Source organism: Microcaecilia unicolor, chromosome 11 (genome assembly GCF_901765095.1).
Source record: "Microcaecilia unicolor chromosome 11, aMicUni1.1, whole genome shotgun sequence".
Lineage (NCBI taxonomy): Eukaryota > Metazoa > Chordata > Amphibia > Gymnophiona > Siphonopidae > Microcaecilia > Microcaecilia unicolor.
Genome location: NC_044041.1, coordinates 119,115,749 through 119,138,322, shown reverse-complemented (window position 1 = coordinate 119,138,322; position 22,574 = coordinate 119,115,749). Strand labels below are relative to the sequence as shown.

Genomic DNA, 22,574 nt, shown 5'->3' with positions numbered 1-22,574 from the left:
GCAACTCTTCAAAACAGAAGAACCAAAAGAGAGTCCAAGTAACCCAGTTGGTTTTGAGCTTACATCCCAAAGCAGTTTGAGATTTGTAGTGGCTGATCCTGCCAACTGAAATCAGTGCTGCAAGTCCCATAATGCACCAGGGTGGGGTGGTCAGAATTCCAGGACTGTTCCAAAATCTCTAGCCTAGAATTGGATAGATAACTTGGCATCTCTGAGAGTTAAGGTCATAAATAATTGTGTTGGAGTCAGATGTTAATGTTAGTCTGACCTGATAGAAGTTTTTAAAAGGTGTGCACGGTGATGGTGGCAGAGCTGCCAAGTTACCCATTCCAGGAGGGAAACTGTTTGGCCGGTCCTGGATTTCTGTCAACTTCATCCTGGTGCATTATGGGACCTGCAGCACTGATTTCAATAAATAGAATCATGGACTACAAATACTATACTGCTTTGCGATGTAAGTTTAAAACCAGGACTGGCCAAAAAGTCTCCCTCGTGGAACGGGTAACTTGGCAGCTTTGTGGTGCTGCTGGAGGAGGGGGAGGGAAGTAGGATTGCCAGCTACATTCAAATTTGCCCGGCAGGGTTGATCCAGTCCTGGGCTTACCCCATTGCGTGCAGGGACTTGTGGTTCTGAATTAATTCCCTGCAAGGCTACAAGTCCTTGCATGCATTCAAGTAATCCCAGGACTGGATCAGCCCTGTTGGGCGAATCTGGATCTAGTTGGGGAGTGGAGGAGTAGAGATTATAGATAAAGTTACCATCTGGTCTAGCTAATCCAGAGCTGTCCTGTGTGAGAAGTGTGGCAGCACAGGGCACAAGGGAGGTAGAGGCGCAGAATCACTCCCTGTCCTGTCTCCCAGTGGTGGTTATGGTGCAGTGGGCAAGCAGGGGCACTAGGGGGGTGTGGTGCACAGGATGAAATTCCGGCTCTGAGTCAGACATGACCTTGCCCCATTGCATACAGAAAGATAGAGTTTCTACTTCTCTTTGGATTTTTTTTATTAAACAAACATTTTATTAAATTTCTTCAATAAAAAATACGAGAAAAAGTAAAAATAAACAATAAACAAGCAAGGGAATAACATTATGTAATACCCCATTGAAATGGGTATTACTAATCAAACATGCAAGAATTGTATTTTATTTATTTATTAGGATTTATTTACTGCCTTTTTTAAGGAATTCACTCAAGGCAGTGTACAGTAAGAATAGATCAAACATGAGCAATAGGCAATTACAGCAGTAAGAATATTCAAATAACAATACAAAGTATGGCATTTTAGTATTTTAGTATTGGTTTTTTCCTTATAGTTCTATTCATTTGAGCATGCAATGTATTTCTCTGATGAAATATAATTATGTATATACATTTTGTTACTTTACTTTTTAAAAAATTAATAAAAAAGATTTGAACTAAAAAAAAAAAAACTCTCCAGAATTTCAGGGAGGACGGGGTTATGAGCTCAATGGGTGGACAGTGATCCAACCCAGGAGGTGTGTTTTGGGAAATAAGCTGCAGAAAGAAATTGTTTGAGGGAATGAGTGACATGGGGGGAGCTGTCTGAAAGGTAATAAATGTAGGTGTTGTGCAAGGCACAGGGAGGGACGGTCTTTGGTTTCCTGTACCCCTGCTGAGACTCTTGGAAGAGAGGGGGTGGGTTCCTGGAAAGGCAGAATAAACCAAGGCTGAATTAAGGAGTAATTGCTGCTCCAACCACCACAGCAACTGAGAAGCATTGTGGTGCTCCAGGTGAGTAAGGGAAGCCCAGCTTGGAAGCAAGAACCAGAACAGGGGAAGCCTGTTCAAGGCCAGGGTGCAGCTCTGAGAAGTGCATTCCAGAAGGAGGACTTGGATTATTACTGGCCCAAAGGGATGGGTAAAAGACTGGGGGTGCTGTGAATACGTACATAATTAAGATTCTTATTGGAAATTTCAGAGAAGTGGCTGAGATTGTGGTACATGGTCTGGATTGGTGTAAATAAGAAGTTACAAAGACGTTTACCTGCCTGTTGCAGAAAGTTCAGTAAAGTTGACTTTGCATAAAATCAAATCCTTGGAGTACAGTATGGTCATGGGACTGAGGATGCTTGCTCTCCATCATGTTCCAGATCTCTATTCCAGTCCTGTCCCACGCCCAAGCTCGGATGGGGATATTTATGACTGTGAAAGAGAAAGAAAAACCGTATCCCTGTGGCCCGGGTTCACTGGGGGGTGTATGAGCCCCCGAGGGGAACTCAACTAGTGGCGGCGAGTGAGACCTGGATTACAGTTATATATAATACAAAAGAAGTACTGTATAGTATTCAGGACAGATAAAAGTATATCAATAAGTGCAAAGAAAAGCTACGAGAATGGTATGGGATTTGCGTTGCAAGACGTATGAGGAGAGACTTGTTGTCCTGAACATGTATACCCTGGAGGAAAGGAGAAACAGGGGTGATATGATACAGACGTTCAAATATTTGAAAGGTATTAATCCGCAAACGAACCTTTTCCGGAGAGGGGAAGGCGGTAGAACTAGAGGACATGAAACGAGATTGAAGGGGGGCAGACTCAAGAAAAATGTCAGGAAGTATTTCTTCATGGAGAGAGTGGTGGATGCTTGGAATGCCCTCCCGCGGGAGGTGGTGGAGAGGAAAACGGTAACGGAATTCAAACATGTGTGGGATAAACATAAAGGAATCCTGCTCAGAAGGAAGGGATCCCCAGAAGCTTAGCAGGCGGTGGGAGGCAGGGCTGGTGGTTGGGAGGCAGGGATAGTGCTGGGCAGACTTATAAGGTCTGTGCCCTGAAAAAGACAGGAACAAATCAAGGTAAGGTATACACAAAAAATGGCACATGTGAGTTTATCTTGTTGGGCAGACTGGGTGGACCGTGCAGGTCTTTTTCTTCCGTCATCTACTATGTTGCTATGTTACTATAAGTGATTCCATCATCTGATACTAATTGGTTTAGGGTAAATACTTCTGTAGAGAGGTTTCTCAAATTTGGAAATCTGATTTGTAGTCTTATTGTTCCCTAATGAAAAAAAGAAACTCAATTTCCTTGCATTCAGTGCGGCAAAAGACCAGAACTGGATCAGCTTCTTTGCTTAGTCCTAGTTATCTCATAGTCATACATACCAATGTAGCAGAGATCATAAAAGAAGCAGCTGTTACAGTGCACCCATGTGGCTGCCTGGCCCAGGGGACAGGGACGTGTTTCATTTGAGTGTCCGAATGCATCCAGATGTTCAACCATTTCCAGGACTTGGCAATTTGCAGCAGGAGAGAACAGAGCCCAGAGTGACATGAAACAAAGCAGCTGCTTCCAGTCACTCCATTATAAACCAGTCCTTGCAGGACAGGCCAATTTGGTCCTGGTTTACCCTCCCTGCAGGCATGGGCTAGTTCCTACTTTTATCAGGAGAGGAAATCATTCAAAACTGCCAAGCTTCCTAATTCCAGAGGGAGACTTTTTGACCAATCCTGGTTTTGAATTTATATCCCAAAGCAGTATGGGATTTGTAGTCCCTGATTCTACCCATTGAAATCAGTGCCTCAGGTCCCATAATGCACCAAGAGGGAATTGCCAGAAAGCTAGGACTGGATAACTTGGAAACTGGAAAGCAGAGCTCTATCTCCCAGCACAAACTTTACTGTTCTACTTTCTGATTCTCAGGTGGGAGGGACCCCTACAGAGCTGCCAAGTTCCCCAGTAACAGGAGAGAGATTTTTTGGCCTGTCCTGGTTTTGAATTTAAACCCCAAAACAGTTGTAGTGTTCAATTCTACCCATTTAAATCAGCACTGCAGGTCCGGATGACGGTGCTCAAAAATCCAGAACTGGCCCAAGATTTCCGTCCTGGGTGACTTGGCAGCTCTGTCCCTATCTCCCAACATACACACACATACTCAAACTCATATATACTATACACACACTATGAGCAAAGAAGGGGGAGGCAGAAGAATGAACCTGCAGTCCCCTTTTTTTTTTTTTTAAATCCTACAACGATCTACCACATGCCTTGTATGAAATTCAGCTTAATTTCTTTTTTTCTGTATATGGTTAGATTGAAAAAAAAAAGGGCAGTGGTGGTCTTGCTCTTGGCCAGATGATAATTTATTAGAAAGTAGAACATTTAGAGGGCTGGTTTAGTTACCATATATATTTACTTTGTAATCTTATTTTCCTATGTTGAGGTGGCTGATTTTCTGTACAAGTGCTTTACTTGGATAATTTTCAAAAAAAAAAAAAAAGAAGAAGAAAGAAAGAACATGGAGTCGTGGAACCCTGAGGGAGACTGTGCACAGGACAGCCTGCAGGGGGCAGCAAAGTAAAGTCCAGCTGTATCTCCACACAACACACATATTTTACGCAGGTTGTTCGGCAAAACAGTCAGACAAGCATTCACGAAATAGGAGGTCAGGAAAGGGGAAGTTGTAGAGAGCCTTGCAGGAAATAGGATCCCTGATAAGAACCAGATAGGAAGGGAGTCAGGATCCCTGATGAGATCCAGATGGCAAAGACTGGGAGCTGAAAGTCCTGCTTGTCCATGTCTACCTCATCTCTCATGGCTTGTAGCCTTCTGTAACCAACAGTTGGCCAAGGGAGACATGAATCAGATTAGCATATGAGAGAAAGGGGGAGTGTGAGTTTATGGGGTGGATCACAGCTTTTTTCAATGTGCTTGAAACAAAAGACCTAAAATACAGTTGCCAACAGCAACAGAAAGGCCTGCTAGGCCTTCTCATATGGAAATGCTCTTTGAGCCTTTTGGGAAGGCGAATTCCAGCCATTGTTGAGGGCAGTATAGCAGCATTCCCTCTGGGAGAGCAAGGAGGGGTTAGTTTTCAAACCTCTTTCTCTATACCCACCCCCATCCCTTCCCATCAGCACAACAGCTGTGCATGGCAGGGAATACAATTTACAAAAATGTTGCATCACAGAATGTAATAAGGGGCTGGGCCGTCCCCCCCCCCCCCCCCAACAATGCATGCTTCCCTGCTTCTGATGGCCTTGAGAATACCCTTTATTCCAACCCCATGTATGTGTCACCCTTTACACAAACCAAGCAGTGGTTGTTCCTCCTGTAAATATAATCCAGCACAGGCCAGAATCCTAATGTGTATTACAGTGTACAGAGTGGAAGTAAGGAGGAGGTTGGGAATTACAGACCTGTCAGTCTGACCTCCGTGGTGAGTAAGCTAATGGAAACACTTCTAAAGAGAAGGATTGTGAGCTTTTTTGAACTACATGGAATGTGGGACCCGAGGCAGCATGGCTTCACTAGTGGCAGGTCATGTCAGACGAATCTGTCTTCTTCGACTGGGTGACCAAACAGTTGGATGTGGGAGGGGCCCTTGATGTGGTATACTTGGATTTCAGCAAAGCCTTTGGCACGGTTCCGCACAGGTGACTGATAAATACATTGAGTGCCCTCGGTTTGGGACCTACAGTAATGGATTGAGTTAAAAATTGGTTGACTGGTAGGAGACAGAGGGTGGTGGTAAATGGAGCTTGCTCTGAAGAAAAGAAGGATGTCGTCAGTGGAGTACCGCAGGGATTGGTCCTAGGGCCGGCTCTTTTTAACATCTTTGTGAGTGATATTGCAGAGGGGCTGTCTGGTAAGGTTTGTCTCTTTGCGGATGATACTAAACTCTGCAACAGGGTGGACACCCTGGAGGGTGTGAATGACATGAGGAAGGACCTAGCGAAGCTGGAGGAATGGACCAATATTTGGCAACTAAGGTTTATTCCCAAAAAATGCAGGGTCATGCACTTGGATCGCAAATGACATGAGGAAGGACCTAGCGAAGCTAGAGGAATGGACCGATATTTGGCAACTAAGGTTTAATCCCAAAAAATGCAGGGTCATGCACTTGGGTCACAAAAATCCGAGGGGACAGTACAGTATAGGGGGTGATGAAGTGCTTCAGTGTGCGAAGGAAGAGCAGGACTTGGGGGTGATTGTGTCTGATGACCTTAAAGCTTTCAAACAGGTAGAAAAAGCGACGGCCAAAGCCAGAAGGTTGTTTGGGTGCATAAAGAGAAGCATGATCAGCAGGGAAAAGGAGATGATAGTGCCATTGTATAAGTCTCTGGTGAGGCCCCATTTGGAGTACTGCGTGCAGTTCTGGAGACCGCACCTATGGAAAGATATAAACAGGATAGAGTCGGTCCAGAGGGCGGCTACGAAATTAGTAAATGGTCTTGAATGCAAAAATTATAGGGACAGGCTTATGAACCTCAACATGTATACGCTGGAAGACAGGAGGGAGAGAGGAGACATGATAGAAACGTTTAAATATCTCAAGGGCATTTATGTACAGGAAGAGAGCCTTTTTCAAATGATGGAGAAGTCTGGAATGAGGGGGCATACGACAAAGTTAAGAGGGAATAGGCTTAGCAGTAACCTAAGAAAGTATTATTTCACAGAAAGGGTGGTGGAGGCATGGAATGGCCTCCCGGTGGAGGTGGTGGAGTCTAGGACTGTTCCAGAATTTAAAAAGGCATGGGATAAGCATGTGGGATCACTTAGGAACAGGTAGAATTGGGGGGTTACAGAGGATGGGCAGACTGGATGGGTCATTTGGCCTTTATCTGCCGTCATGTTTCTATGTGGTGCTGTATTCAGGAGATGTTGTATGGTGTATGTGATTACCATACTAGGGTGGTGTGAGTGGTCATTGAAACGGGTACTGTAGTTTTTAGGGAGGAAGGGTGGGGGGAGGAAGGGTGCCACTCTGCTGCGGGTTGCTGTAGCACTGTCCCAGGCACCGCTGTGGTAAGTTCCAGCATTGGTCCCTCTGATGTATGGTGCTGTGTTCTGGATGGCTTTAAGATGCCTGGTCCTCTCATCCTGAAGGCCCACAGGGTGTGTTTTTCTGTATCCCTGTGTGATGCTATGTCCCTGGAAGGTTGTAGGTTACATGGTCATGGTTTCTGTAAAAAGGGGGAGTCTGTTCTGAAAAGATGGGTTCTGCTTTGGCTGGAATGGAATCAGGCTGCTAGCCCTAACCTTGATTTATTTATTTGGATTTATTTACCGCCTTTTTGAAGGAATTCACTCAAGGCGGTGTATAGTAACAATACATGTGGAGTGGAGGAGTGGCCTAGTGGTTAGAGCACCGGTCTTGCAATCCAGAGGTGGCTGGTTCAAATCCCGCTGCTGCTCCTTGTGATCTACTACTACTACTACTTATTATTTCTAAAGCACTACTAGATGTACACTTGAACATGAAGAGACAGTCCCTGCTCGACAGAGCTTACAATCTAATTAGGACAGACAAACAGGACAAACAAAAGATAAGGGAATATTAAAGTGAGGATGATAAATTCTAAACAAGTGAATAAGGGTTAGGAGTTAAAAGCAGCATCAAAAAGGTGGGCTTTTAGCTTAGATTTGAAGACGGCCAGAGATGGAGCTTGACGTACTGGCTCAGGAAGTCTATTCCAGGCATGTGGTGCAGCAAGATAAAAGGAACGGAGTTTGGAGTTAGCAGTGGAGGAGAAGGGTGCAGATAAGAGAGATTTACCCAGTGAACAGAGTTCCTGGGAAGGAATGTAGGGAGAGATGAGAGTGGAGCGGTACTGAGGAGCTGCAGAGTGAATGCACTTATAGGTCAATAATAGGAGTTTGAACTGTATGCGGAAACGGTTAGGAAGCCAGTGAAGTGACTTGAGGAGATGGCTAATATGAGCATAACGACACTGGTGGAATATTAGTCGTGCAGCAGAATTTTGAGCAGATTGAAGAGGAGAGAGATGGCTAAGTGGGAGACCTGTGAGAAGCAAGTTGCAATAGTCTAAGTGAGAGGTGGTAAGAGTGTGGATGAGGGTTCTGGTAGTGTGCTCAGAAAGGAAAGGGCGAATTTTGGTAATATTATACAGAAAGAAATGACAGGTTTTAGCAGTCTGCTGAATATGTGCAGAGGAGAGGGAGGAGTTGAAGATTACTCCAAGGTTACAAGCTGATGAGACGGGAAGGATGAGAGTGTTATCCACAGAAATAGAGAATGGGGGAGGAGGAGAGGTTGGTTTAGGGGAAAAGATAAGAAGCTCAGTCTTGGTCATGTTTAGTTTCAGATGGCACTGAGACATCCAGGCAGCAATGTCAGACAGGCAGGCTGATACTTTGGCCTGAATTTCGGCTGAGATTTCTGGTGTGGAGAGGTAGATCTGGGAGTCATCAGAGTAAAGATGATACTGAAAACCATGGGATGAGATCAGAGTACCAAGGGAAGAAATATAGATGGAGAAAAGAAGAGGTCCCAGGACAGATCCCTGAGGTACACCAACTGACAGTGGGATAGAAGTAGAGGAGGATCCACTAGAGTATACACTAAAGGTACGCTGGGAGAGATAAGAAGAAAACCAGGAAAGAACAGAGCCCTGAAATCCAAGTGAGGACAGCGTATCAAGGAGTAGGCTGTGATCAACAGTGTCAAAAGCAGCAGATAGATCGAGAAGGATGAGGATAGAATAGAGACCTTTCGATCTGGCCAGGAACAGATCATGGGCAAGTCACTAAACCCTCCATTGTCTCAGGTACAAACTTAGATTGTGAGCCCTCCTGGGACAGAGAAATATCCATTGCACCTGAATGTAACTCACCTTGAGCTACTACTGAAAAAGGTGTGAGCAAAATCTAAATAAAATAAAAAATGAGCAATAGGCAATTACAGCAGTAAAAATATTCAAATAACAATACAAAGTATAGCATAGTATACTACTTAGAATATCAACATAATACTTAATAGAACATTTTAATTGATAGTTAAGGGTATAAGCAAAGATGGAACATATAGATAAGTATGAGAGTAAGAAGAGTTAGAAAATAAGGTGACTAATTGAAAGAAAGGTGCACATGAGGTCAGAGAGATGGTTAAATATTATCTGAGCTAGGGTAAGAGTGGATAAACATGTCCTGCTGCAATATGTGCAGCCCTCCTTGTGTGTGTGAGTGAGACTAAGGAGTTAGTTACTTCTTCCATTAAAGGCCTGGTTGAAGAGCCAAGCTTTCACCTGCTTCCTGAAGTAGATAGTCTTGTGTTAAGCAGAGCCTTTCACGCAGTGCATTCCAGAAGGTGGAGCTACTCCAGAGAAGGCTGGCTTGAGGGTATCACATCGTATAAATTTAAATGTCTTTTTATTGAATTTGAATAAACAACCAAAGAAATAACAATGGTACAAATCCCCACAAACAGATCCCCCCCTCCTTTAAACCTAACCCATCCCTGGCATCGAAAGCTATGATAAAGAAACATACAAAGAAGAAGCCTGCCAAAAGCTGGGGTCTTGGTTCTTATGATCCCAACCCACCCAGACCAAAGCAACAACCCCCCACCCCATGCCTGAGAAACCTTAGCCCACTCCCATACTTAGTTAGCAACTGTAAACCTATTGAGAAGACTGCGTGCCCATGATGAAACTTTCTGCAAATAAGTGCCCCATACCAGTAAAAATCATTTTTGCCTCAGGAGTGAGATAAGCCCCTCTGGACTCCCAGAGCATGAGTTCATGGAGATTGTTCCTCCAAAACTAGTTAAGAGGGAAGGGAGTCCTCCAGAGCATGCCCATTCCAAAGTCATAAGAATTCTCTGCATATTCTTGGAGATCATATGGCCACAGGTGAAACCCACCTGGGGTTCCGCAACTAAGGAAGGAATCACCCAGGCCAGCTGATTAGCCAAGATCTTTGCTAGCAATTTAGCCTCAATGGTTTACGAACAATATGGGACAGTAAGACTCCAGTCTATCCAACGATTTCCCAGTTTCAATAAGACAATTTGTGTGATATTAAGGTGACTAGGCAAGAAACCTGTAGAGATTATAGCATTAAATACAGAAGCTAAAACTGAGCTTATTTCAGAGCGCAATAATTTATAAAACTCACTAAGCAGCCCATCAGGCCCAGGCTTCCGTTCTAACGGATTTTGTTGTATGGCCCATTCAACCTCCTCTAATTGAATCTATATGTTCAACGTTACTGCATCACTCTCGCCAATTCTCCATAGATCCAGACTGGATAGATAGATATTGCTGTCCAGAGCAGAGTCTGCAGGGTAACAGTAGAGCATAGCAAAAAAATCTCATAAAATCTCATTTATAGGTTGACTGGTATGAGAAGATATCTCCCAAGAGTCCTTAAGCATCACAAATTAATTCAGCTATGAATTGCCCCCAGGTGGCACACCGTATTCTTGCAGAACTGGCACCAATACACACTGTTTCCCCCTCTTATAATGTGAACATCCTTCCAAGGAAGTCCTTGCTAATTTTTGGTCAACCAAGACTGATACTCTTCATCAGTCTCTCTACAATCCCTTACCTCCCCTGCAATAACATCCTTACCCACCTTTCCCTACCCCCTCCTCACCCCCATTGACAGTAACTCTAACAGCCACTTGGTCCTCTTTCAACTTGCCTTCCGGTTCTACCGTTGTACTGCTATGGATTTACAGCCTGTCTCACTGACATAGACTACTCAATAATTACTGTGGATTCTTTTGGATTCGTATTAGATACATGAAACCTTTATTAGAGGAGCTAAAATCTACAATGATTAAGCTATATATATAATGATTAAGCTATATACACACAATGATTAGCTATATAAACAATCATTACATCACTGGTCTCTACATCTAAGCAATGCTAAGAGTTCTTAGACCAGGAAAAGAAGCAATAATACACTATACATATACAATTCCATAATCTATTCTTCCTTACCATGTATGTATGCACATGGCATATATATATATATATATATACCATGATCTGTTCCATATTTGTATTGTTCCATGTATGTTACCATGTATGTATGCACCTTAACGTAATACCATATATAATTCTGTTACCCAGAAATGGCAACCGCCATTACGGCAAATGTAAGCCACATTGAGCCTGCAAATTGGTGGGAAAATGTGGGATACAAATGCTACAAATAAAAAATAATAAAATAATATTATACATACAACATCACTGGTCCTTACATCATCCAGGCTCTTATCATCAGCTGGGGGGGGGGGGCATTACAGCGAAAGCCAGGAGCTTTTTAGACCAGGAACAAGTCCTCTGCACAGTACGTACGTTACTGACAGATGAGCTCCCAATTTCACTGAAAGAAACTCCCCTTTTTATTAGGCTCAGAACTCATGTTCAGACCTAAGGAAAATTACAGAATGCTTCTCTGTTTAGGTACTGTGGGAACGTGGTCACATGCTTTCCAAGTCCAGGTGGCCAGGCTGAACTCTGAAAACAAGCACCATCCCCCTCTTCACATACCAAATTAATTAGAGCTGTGTCTTATCTTCCGCATTCCAACTTGTTCTCACACAATCAAAGTTAAACAATCATTTTTAAACAGAATTACTTCTAATCAACAATACAGACCCCGAGTGCACTGGTTGGTCAAGACAGAGTTGAAAAACAATCTTTAAAATTCATTTTTATTACATTCGGTCCTTGATTTTCAACTCTGTCTGAACGACAGTCCATACATAAGTTATTACTCTACATCAGGTAAAACAACAACAAAAAAAAAGGAACAAGACAGATTATACAAATATACTGAGCACCAATTTCAACAAACATACTAAAATTAGTAGGAAGTATAATTCAAGGGCAAATGGTAATAATGCTGCCCCCTAATAACTAATCAAAATTCAGTATTACAAATAATACACACTGCTTAGTTACATTAAACTACACAATTTGCCCGTAACAAAAGAGGTCAGTTCACAAGGCAATATTTTAAATTATTAATCAGGTTGTGGAAGGAACCCACCAATGAAATTCACCTCCACAAGTGTTCAGAGTTAGTCATCTTGAGCCTTATTCCTTTGTATAAGGGCAATAAAATATTACAACGTGCAAGTGGTAAATTATGCTATATTAATTTCTACTTGTAAACTATCTGAGTATAATGAAAAAAATCTTTATCATATTGCAAAATAATAAGCTGATTAATGTCAGTTCTAATACATTTTACTTTGGCTAAAGTTTCAGCATCAATAGCATTTATTATCTCTACACTTATACTAAAAGCTCCTAACAATGTATCATACCAAGCTCATTTTACTCTATAATTAAGGCAATTAAGGGTACTACAGTATTTACACAGGTCTTCATAGGTGTAGTGTTCACACAAGAAGAATATAAATATTTGCTAATAACACATTGGTGGTGTAAATGTCAACAATGTGCGCATTTTTTGGGTCAACAATGCTGTATTGTCTGTCTCTGACTTGTGCAAGTCATATTAAACTCATTCGTGTGACAGGACTTCTTTCCATATTTGAGTGTCGTTGACAGTTGCCACAGGACACATCTAGTTAGCTGAACATGTGTAATTATTGAGTAGTCTGTGTCAGTGAGACAGGCTGTAAATCCATAGCAGTACAACCGTGTTCCGTACAGTCCGCTCCATTAATCCTTCTTCCTCAACCTGTGATCCCTGGCCAGCACACCTAGAGGGGCATAATCGAACAGAAACGCCTATCTCCATAGGCGTTTATCTCCGAGAACGGGTCCGTGAAGGGGCGGACCCAAGCGTATTTTCGAAAAAATTAGACGTCCATGTTTTATTCGCCAAGTTGTGAGCTGGGCGTTTTTGCTTTTCAGCGATAATGGACAATGAAATCGCCCAGCTCAAAAACGAATAAATCCAAGGCATTTGTTCGTGGGAGGGGCCAGGAGTCGTAGTGCACTGGTCCCCCTAACATGCCAGGACACCAACCAGGCACCCTAGGGGGCACTTTTACAAAAACAGAACAAAAGGTAAAAGAGCTCCCAGGTGCATAGCACCCTTCCCTTGTGTGTAGAGCCCCCCAAATCCCCCTCAAAACCCACTGCCCACAAGTCTACACCATTACTATAGCCCTAAGGAGTGAAGGGGGGCACCTACATGTGGGTACAGTGGGTTCGGGGGGGGTTGGACGACTAAGCATTAAGCAGCACAATTGTAACAGGTAGGGGGGGGATGGGCCTGGGTCCACCTGCCTGAAGTCCACTGCACCCCCTAACAACTGCTCCAGGGACCTGCATACTGCTGCCAGGGAGGTGGGTATGACATTTGAGGGTCAAAATAAAAAGTTGTGAAACATCATTTTTTGAGGTGGGAGGGGGTTTATGACCACTGGGGGAGTCAGGGGAGGTCATCCCCGATTCCCTCCAGTGGTCATCTGGTCATTTAGGGCACTTTTTGGGGCCTTATTCGTGAAAAAACAGGGTCCAGGAAAAGTGCCCTAAATTCTAGCTAAAAACGCATACTTTTGTCCCATTATCTGTGAAATGCGCCCATCTCTGTTCGGCAGATAACCACGCCCCAGTTCCGCCTTCGCCACACCTCTGACACGCCCCCATCAACTTTGTCCGCATCCGCGACGGAGTGCAGTTGAAAACGTCCAAAATCGGCTTTCGATTATACCGCTTTATTCGTTTTTGTGAGATAAACGCCCATCTCCCGATTTAGGTCGGAACTTGGGCGTTTTTCTCGTTCGATTATAAGCTGGCTAGTCATCCATCTGTTTCCTTCTCTCTCTCCACCACTCCTATCCCTGGCCCTGCTGCATGCCAGCCTCACCTCTGGGTCTGTCCCCTCACTCTGGAAACACGCTTTGGTCTGCCCACTGTTTAAAAAAAAAAAGCCTCTTCTTCACCCATCACTGCCCTCCAGTTTTCGCCCAATTTGTAATCTTCTCTTTTTCACAAAAATCCTAAAGAAATTAGTACTCTATCAGCTTGGACTTTCTAGACAGTACCAATGTCTTGTACCCCTTCCCGTCAGGACTCTGTTGACACCATAGCACTGAAACCTTGATTCTGGCTTTGAATGACACAATTTGCTCAGACCCTGATCAACACCAGTCCCTCATTGTGTTTTTCTTGACCTCTCCTCTAGGGCTACCAACGTTTTGAAAAACCCAACACCTGCCATGCTCCATGCCCCGCTCCAAGTCCCTTGTCTCACCTATTGTTGCACCTTATCCCGCACTCCCTCCTCCCTCTACACCCAACCGTCCGCACTAGGGTTGCCATCTTAGAAGAAAAAATGACACATACATATTTTCTCTGATTATTTCACAAACTCTGTCTGATAATATGATAAACTAAAATTATGTTAAAGTTTTGATGTCCCCTCAGTAAAGCCAACACACAATTACTCCATTGAAAAACACTGTGTATAAACACCTTACCTCCAGGACTCAAAAAGCAACAACTTTATCCGTGAGAAGGCAACCCTATAAATATTATACCGGACCCTAAAACACCAATACAGCCCCTACTGAGAAAACAGAACAAACAGGAGTGCTACAGATCTCTGCATAGAAACTACATGTTAGCAGAATGCTACACTGATCACACATGCAAAACACAGACAGGCCCTCAGCAAATATGAAACAAGGGAATACACATTAGTAATAGAGATATAAAGACAAAAAAACTGTAAACCTCAAGAAATCAGACTTGCATATACAGCAATATTAGAGACAGTGAAACTGAAGTGGAAGATATCAGAGATGCACAAAGTTCAAATTAATAAATACAAAATAAAATACTTTTTTCTACCTTTGTAGTCTGAGCATTTTATTTTTCCACTTGATTTGGTCCAAGTGTCTCCTGTGATTTTCTCTGTTTTTCCTGTCTTTCCAGGGTGTCCTGTCCATTTGACATTTCTTCTGTTTCCTGTCCATCATCCATCTTCTCTTTGTGTCCTTATTTGTCCTGTCCAGCATTTCTCTGTGTCCTTGCTCCTATCCTCCACACATGTTTAGCATATGTCCTCTTAGTGTCCCTATCCTCCCATTATATTCAGCTGTCCCCTCTGTGTCCCTATCTCTATGCTAGTGTAACCCAGTATCTCTCTCCCCCTCATCCCAGAAGGTCCAGCATATCTCCATCGCTCCCCCTCCCCCAACCTGGTCTAGCATATCTCCATCTCTCTTCTCCCAAAACTGGATCCAGCATATCTCCATTCCCCCCTAATCCCATTTCCAGCATATCTCCACCCCCCAAATCCCATTTCCAGCATATCTCCTTTCCATGCCTCCCCCCATTCCAGGTCCAGCATATCTCCATTCCACCCCCCATCCTAAATCCAGCATATCTCCATCTCTCTTCCCCCCAAAACTAGATCTAATATATCTGCATCTCCCCCCAATCCTAGGTCTAGCCAATCTTTCCCCCCCCCCCCCCCCCCACAATCCTAGGTCCAGCATATCTCCATTTCCCCCTTCCAATCCTAGGTCCAGCATATCTCTATCTCCTCCTCTCCCCACCCCCCCCAAAAAAAAAACCCCAGGTCCATCATATCATCTTCCAAATTCTAACCCCCCTGTCCAGTATAGCTGTCTCTCCCTCTCTCCCCCCACTCCTCCACCCCCCCCCAAGTCAGCACATCTCCAGCTCCTCCCCTGGCAGATCTAGCATTTCTCTTGCACTCCCCACCCAGGCTCTCCAAACTACATGCATCAGCAGCTGAGAGAAAATAGTTACTTACCTGTAATGGTTGTTCTTTGTGGACAGTAGATCATCTAGCCACACAGCAGAAGTGACTCCCCAGTGATGTCACTGACCCAGCCTTTCTACAGCACAGAAAACTCAAACAGAGCTCTCTACGCATGTCCCTGCCTTCCTGCCACTGATAGGCACTATATATACTGCACACTCAGCCCTCCCACCTCAGCTAATCAAAAAGCTGGTGGCAACTCTGGGTGGGAGGGTGGGTCTGTGTGGCTAGATGATCTACTGTCCATGGAGAACTACCATTACAGTCTGTGTGGCTAGATGATCTGTCCACGGAGAACTACCGTTACAGGTAATTATTTTTTTCTCCATGGACAGTGATCATCTAGCTACACTGTTGAAGACTTCCAAGCTAGAAGAGGGAACAGTCTGTACAAGAATACCAAACATGAAAATGTAATGATAGTATGACTATTGCCTGGAAGTGGAGGAGGAGGACAGTTGACACCTCATAGGAAAAAGAACAAATAGCCTGTCCAAAAATAGAATCTGTTGAAAAAGCAGTATCAATGTAAAAGTGTTTCGTAAATGTGTATAAAGAAGTCAACTTTACTGGTTTGGAGATATGTACCGAAGAAGCTATGCAAAGATAAGCTGCTGTGGAGGGGCATAATCGAACGGGGGTGCCCATCTCTAAGGATGGCCCCGTAAAGGGGCGTTCCCGACCGTATTATCGAAATAAGATGGGCGTCCATCTTTCATTTTGATAATACGGTTGGGGATGCCCAAATCTCAACATTTGGGTCGACCTTAGAGATGGCCACCCTTAGAGATGGCCGACCTTGGTTTTTGCCAATAATGGAAATCAAAGACATCCATCTCAAAAACGGCCAAATCCAAGCCATTTGGTCATGGGAGGAGCCAGCATTTGTAGTGCATTGGTCCCCCTCACATGCCAGGACACCAACTGGGCACCCTAAGGGGGCACTGCAGTGGACATCACAAATTGCTCCCAGGTGCATAGCTCCCTTACCTTGGGTGCTGAGCCCCCCAACCCCCCCCCCCCCAGGTCCGCCTGCCTGAAGTACACTGCACCCACTACAACTTCTCCAGGGACCTGTATACTGCTGCGATGGACCTGAGTATGGCATTTGAGGCTGGCAAAAAAGTATTTTTAGCCTTTTTTTATGGTGGGAGGGGGTTAGTGACCACTGGGGAATAAGGTGAGGTCATCCCCGATTCCCTCCGGTGGTCATCTCAATTCGGGCATCTTTTCACGGCTTGGTCATAAAAACAATGCACCAAGTAAAGTCGGCCAAGTGCTCGTCAGGGACACCCTTCTTTTTTTCCAATATCGGCCGAGGATGCCCATCTCCTAATCAAGCCCCAGTCCCGCCCCAGTCCCACCTTCGCTACCCTGCCGACACGCCCTAGTGAACTTTGGTCGTCCCCGTGATGGAAAGCCGTCAAGGGTGTCAAAAAAATCGGCTTTCGATTATGCCGATTTGGGCGGCCTTGCGAGAAGGGTGCCCATCTCCCGATTTGTGTCAACAGATGGGCGTCCTTCTCCTTCGATAATAAGCGTGATAGTGGACCAAGTTCAAAAACAGTGTACAAGAACTTGAGAAATATGTGTAGAATGTTATTGAGTTGTTTACTGATAATCAAAATGACTATCTGCAGCTATCTCTTTAGAGTAAGGATCTTTAGAGAGAAGTTGAGATGATGATCATTAGTCAAAGATAGAAATATTTATGAAAAAGTCTGGTCTAATATTGTGCACTGGCATAGTAAATCCATAGTGCACAGGTATAGACCAAGTAATCAGTCGGAGCTCATATTTAATAATGTGTGGAAATTAAAGAAAAATTGGTGGAATAAAAGATTCACCAATATCGAACAGAGACACCACCTGAAAGAGGAATCTCAGGTGCGGCCAAATCAGCATCTTGTTTAGCAAGATGTTAAGAAAAGAGTTCATAGTGAATCAGTGTCTGAATTTCAGCGATAAATTATGTTGATGTGATGGGAATGAGAAAAAAACCTGAGATTTAGCTCAAAAAGCTAGGTTGTGCCGATTGAATAGGTGCATACAGAAGTATAATGAGAACTGTTTGTACCAGATTTAAATTCCTCACTAATGAAAGCGACTGAAAATGAGAGTGAAAATATAGCAAACCCCTGAAAAACCCCCCATTGCATTACAGAATGCTTGAGAAACAGATACCAGAACAAGATGTAGTTGTATTGTTGAAAAAGACAATCAATTGTTTGATAAAAAGTATAAATGACTTGTTCATAGACTGTTTCGAAGACACAAGAAGAACTCCCAAGCACATGCAGAAAAGCGTTCACTTTTCAATGGAAAGGACACAGAAGCCAGGTTACTAAAATCAAGGACTAAAGGTACAGAAGGTGGCCTTGATTTTGTATGTTGAAAGTTGGGTCTTTCAACAATAAAAGTGGTACATCAGCCATTCTCAACCTAGCACTTGGGGAACACCTGGTCCCATCAGGTTTTCAGGATACCCACAATGAATATTCATAAGTTAGATCTGCATGCAATTGAGGTAGTGTATTAAATCTATCTCATGCATATTCATTATGCAAATCTATCTCATTCATATATCATTATTAAAATGACTTGGGGAAAATCCACTGCTTATTTCTGGGATAAGCAGCATAAAATGAACTTTTTTGGGATCTTGCCAGGTATTTGTGACCTGGATTGGCCACTGTTGGAAACAGGATGCTAGGCTTGATGGACCTTTGGTCTGTTCTAGTGTGGCAATATTTATGTACATTGTGGAGATCCTAAAAACCCAATGGGACTAGGTGTATGTACTGCTATGGATTTACAGCCTGTCTCACTGACACAGACTACTCAATAATTACTATGGATTCTTTTGGATTCGTATTAGGTAAATGAGACCTTTATTAGAGGTGCTAAAATCTACAATGATTAAGATATATACAATGATTAAGCTATATACATACAATGATTAGCTATATAACTAAAAAGAAACAATACCTATCTATAAACAATCATTACATCATTGGTCTCTACATCTAAGCAATGCTAAGAGTTCTTAGACCAGGAAAAGAAGCAATAATACACTATACATATAACATCACTGGTCAGGAATTTCAGGCCCTTATCTCATCAGCCATGAGGCCCATTGCAGCGAAAGCCCGAAGTCTCCTTATGACCAGGAACAAGTCTTTTCTGTACAATGCGTCCACCCACAGATGAGCCTCAAAGCTCTGCCGCAACAAGCCCCCCTTTTTATTAAGCTAAAGCTTATTTTCAGAGCCAAGGAAAATTACAGAATGCTTGAGAATAGGTAAACAAGCCATACTGTGGGAATGTGGTCACATGTTTCCAAGTTCAGGTGGCCAGTCTGAACTTTGAAAACAAGCACCATCCTCCTCTTCACATACCAAATTAATTAGAGCTGTGTCTTATCTTCTGCATGACAACTTATTTTCACACAATCAAAGTTAAACAATCATTTTTAAACAGAATTACTTCTAATCAACAATACAGACCCCAAGTGCACTTGTTAGTCAAGGCAGATAGAGTTGAAAAGCAATCTCTAAAATCCTTTTTATTACAGTGTACCCTGAGGACTGGGTTGGGAATGGCTGTGGTATATGAATAGCCGTGTCATGCACTATCACGACTCATGAGTGCTTGGGCTAGTATGATGTGAGCTGAATCCAATTGCATCTATTGTAAAGTTTATACTATGTGATGCATTGGAAGAAATGTGTACAGAAGGTCTTGACTCAAGTGGATTTGGTAAAGGTCGATTGCTACTTCGTTCTGAATTGGTCACCTTAAGCAATATTTGAAATTATTGGTGATGAGTAAGAATGCTAACAGAACAAAATTGTTAATTCCTACTCTTAGGATAGGACAGAGAAAAATATGGCTTTGATGGACCACATGTGAGGTTGAAACAAATTCTTGCTCGGTAAATCAGGGAGAGACTCAGAGGGAGGCCATGAGGCTCAGAGGGAGACAAGGTACTATGATATTGGAACTGAGGACAAGAAAAATGATTCAAATGCAAATTGGTTCCTTGCTCAATAGTTACAAGTTCATACTTGTCTGCTTGTAAATAAAGTACATGGCAATCTGATTATCCATCTGCATGAAATGATGTGTCTTGGCAAAGTACTGCAAAAAAAAAAAAAACTAACCAGAGCTAGTCGAATGGGTCTCAGGTTTAAAAGACTGATGCTGTGCACATGCTCTTTCACCATCTTATTAACAAGGAACGTATGTTGCTAGATGCGCTCTCCAGTCTTGCCAGAAGCTGCTTTTGATAGTAATATGGAGGAGAAAGGTTAAAAGGTTACTCTTACCATAAGATTTTGTTGGACAGCCCAGCACCGAAGTGATTAACTAAGGTGAAGAGTAATTGATATTTTCCTTGTCCACAGCTGATAGAGACATGACCACAAATCCATTAGGTACTAGTACAGGGGTAGGCAACTCCGGTCCTCGAGAGCCGCAGGCAGGTCAGGTTTTCAGGATATCCACAATGAATATGCAGGAGATAGATTTGCAAGCACTGCCTCCTTGGTATGCAAATCTATCTCCTGCATATTCATTGTGGATATCCTGAAAACCTGACCTGCCTGCGGCTCTCGAGGACTGGAATTGCCTACCTCTGTACTAGTACAACTGTTTTATGTGAAAATCAGGCTAAGGAAAAACATGAAGTGTTGCTGAATAATGGGAGAAAGACTGTGGTTTTCGTAATGTGACGGTTTAAATATGTAGTGCAAGCAAGATGATAGTCAACCCAGTCCTCAGGGCACACTTAGTCCCATTGGGTTTTCAGGATCTCCACAACGGTTTCTTTAGGACTGTAAAGCTGCGAGGGAGAAGGGATGTATTTGATGCAAAGATACCAAGTTATGCAGTTCCAAGCTGGAGATTTGGGCAGTCCTGGATTTCTAACCGCCTTTTCAGCACTGATTTAAATGGACAAGATCAGACACTACAAATTCCACACTGCCTTAGGGTGTAAAGTTCAAAACCAGGACCGGCCAAAAATCTCCAGCCTGGAACTGGGTAACTTGGCAGATCGAAGTGTCACACAAAAATGCCCTCCCCTCTTCCAACACTTTATTAAGGAAGTAACACTATACAGTTTCTGGATCTGTAAACACAGCCTTGCTCCTAGCTCTGGACACTTACAGTAAGTCAGAACAAACCTTACATTAATTTTTCACTTGAGACAGTCCTCATAAAGAATAAACCTTTCTAAGGTTTGGAGGGGTCCAGCAGCGTACTGAGCCAGAATTGTATCCAGTGTGAGATGCCCACTGGTGCCCCTGCCCCACCCACTGCACTGCAGCCAAGAAGAAGAGACAATGGATGGGGATCAATTTTGACACCTCCATCTCTCTCATGGCCTGTGCAGCCTCACCCAGCCCTCAGTACAGTCCTGGAAGGAGCAGGCTCAGCCTCATCTTCTTCTCTCTTCCTCTGACTCTTTTAGGTCCTGGGGAAGTTTACTACTACTACTATTACTACTTATCATTCCTATAGCGCTACTAGATGTACGCAAGCATATAAGAGAGAATCTTTTCTTGAAAGACCGTACAATCTATTCAAGAAAGACAGACAAACAGAATAAATAATGTATTGGGGAGTTTTCAAGAGAACCATCAGCTTAATCATGAGCCTCACCTGAAAACACCAGCAGAAGATTCTGGATTTCTTCACCAAACAGCTCCCTCCCTATAGGTAAAACTGAACCCTGACTCCATTCTAATCTGTCCTTGACACCAGGAAAGAGCCAAGTCTGTCTGTCTGTCTGTCTCTCTTTTTTTTTAATTCCATTCAGATTGAAGACAGTCTGGCCAGGATTTGGATAGAAGAAAGTCTTTGGGTCACCTCCTCATCCAATCCAACCCTCAGGAACTACATCTCCCTGCATGCAGTAAAACACAGTTAGGACTGCACCTGCCTCTCTAGATAGACTTCAGTGAAATGGCAACCCTATCCATAAGCGTCAAGTCCAGCTTTACCCAGAATCCTTTGGTAGGCAAAGCCTTGGAAATGTAGCTCAGATCAGATCCTCACTTTACCCAGAATCCTTCAGGTAGACCGTCACAACACACAGCTCTCTTCCTGTCCAGAATCCCTCAGCAACAATGGTAGATGTGGAAATATCCTTCCCATTTCTCTGAGTCCCATGGTGTTCTTTATTGAAAAGGAAAATGTGTGCAGGCCATTGAGGGCTGGAGGGTCTCAGGAGCTAAGAGAACATTCGCCCCCTATTTCTACCATCTTAGCACCTAAATGTAAGCACCATTTGCATGCTTAGATCATAGAATAGTAGCACTTATGCTTGTGAATGTAACACTCATGGGCCCAATATTCAAAATGATTTAAACAGCCAGGAAAGGCTGCTGGCTGTTTAAATCACCCATCTGGGGCTCAGCAGCACTTAACTGGATAGTACTGACCAAAATGATGGATCTTCTCTCCTATGAGGAAAGGCTAAAGAGTTTAGGGCTCTTCAGCTTGGAAAAGAGACGGATGAGAGGAGATATGATTGAGATCTACAAAATCCTGAGTGGTGTAGAACGAGTAGAAGTAAATCGATTTTTTACTCGTTCCAAAAGTACAAAGACTAGGGGACACTCGAGGAAGTTACATGGAAATACTTAAAAAAAAACAGGAGGAAATATTTTTTCCCTAAACGAATAGTTGAGCTCTGGAATTCTTTGCCAGAGGATGTGGCAACAGCAGTTAGCGTATCTGGGTTTAAAAAAGGTTTGAACAAATTCCTGGAGGAAAAGTTCATAGTCTGCTATTGAGACAGACATGAGAAAGCAACTGCTTGCCCTGGGATTTGTAGTATTGAGTGTTGCCACGATTTGGGTTCTGCCAGGTACTTGTGACCTGGCTTGGCTACTGTTTGAAAAACAGAATACTGGGCTAGATGTACCATTGTTCTGACCCAGTATGGTTACTCTTATGTTCTTATGTCTGGTTAGTGCCCAAGCCAAAACCGGTTATTTTAGGGGCGTTTCGGGGTGGAGTTGGCACATAGCCCCTTAAGTGCCGATTTTCAGCACTTAACGGGCTATGATAATG

General features: G+C 43.4%; 1 long non-coding RNA gene across 1 annotated transcript; it reads right to left on the bottom strand.

The window, feature by feature from the left end:
- Window positions 1–586: 586 nt before the first annotated feature.
- Window positions 587–18,047, bottom strand: LOC115481099. The gene is made up of 3 exons (XR_003943886.1): window positions 17,953–18,047; window positions 17,359–17,363; window positions 587–599 (listed from the first exon to the last, which is right to left on the bottom strand). It is a non-coding gene; the product is annotated as an uncharacterized LOC115481099 (long non-coding RNA).
- Between the last annotated feature and the right edge of the window lie 4,527 nt (window positions 18,048–22,574).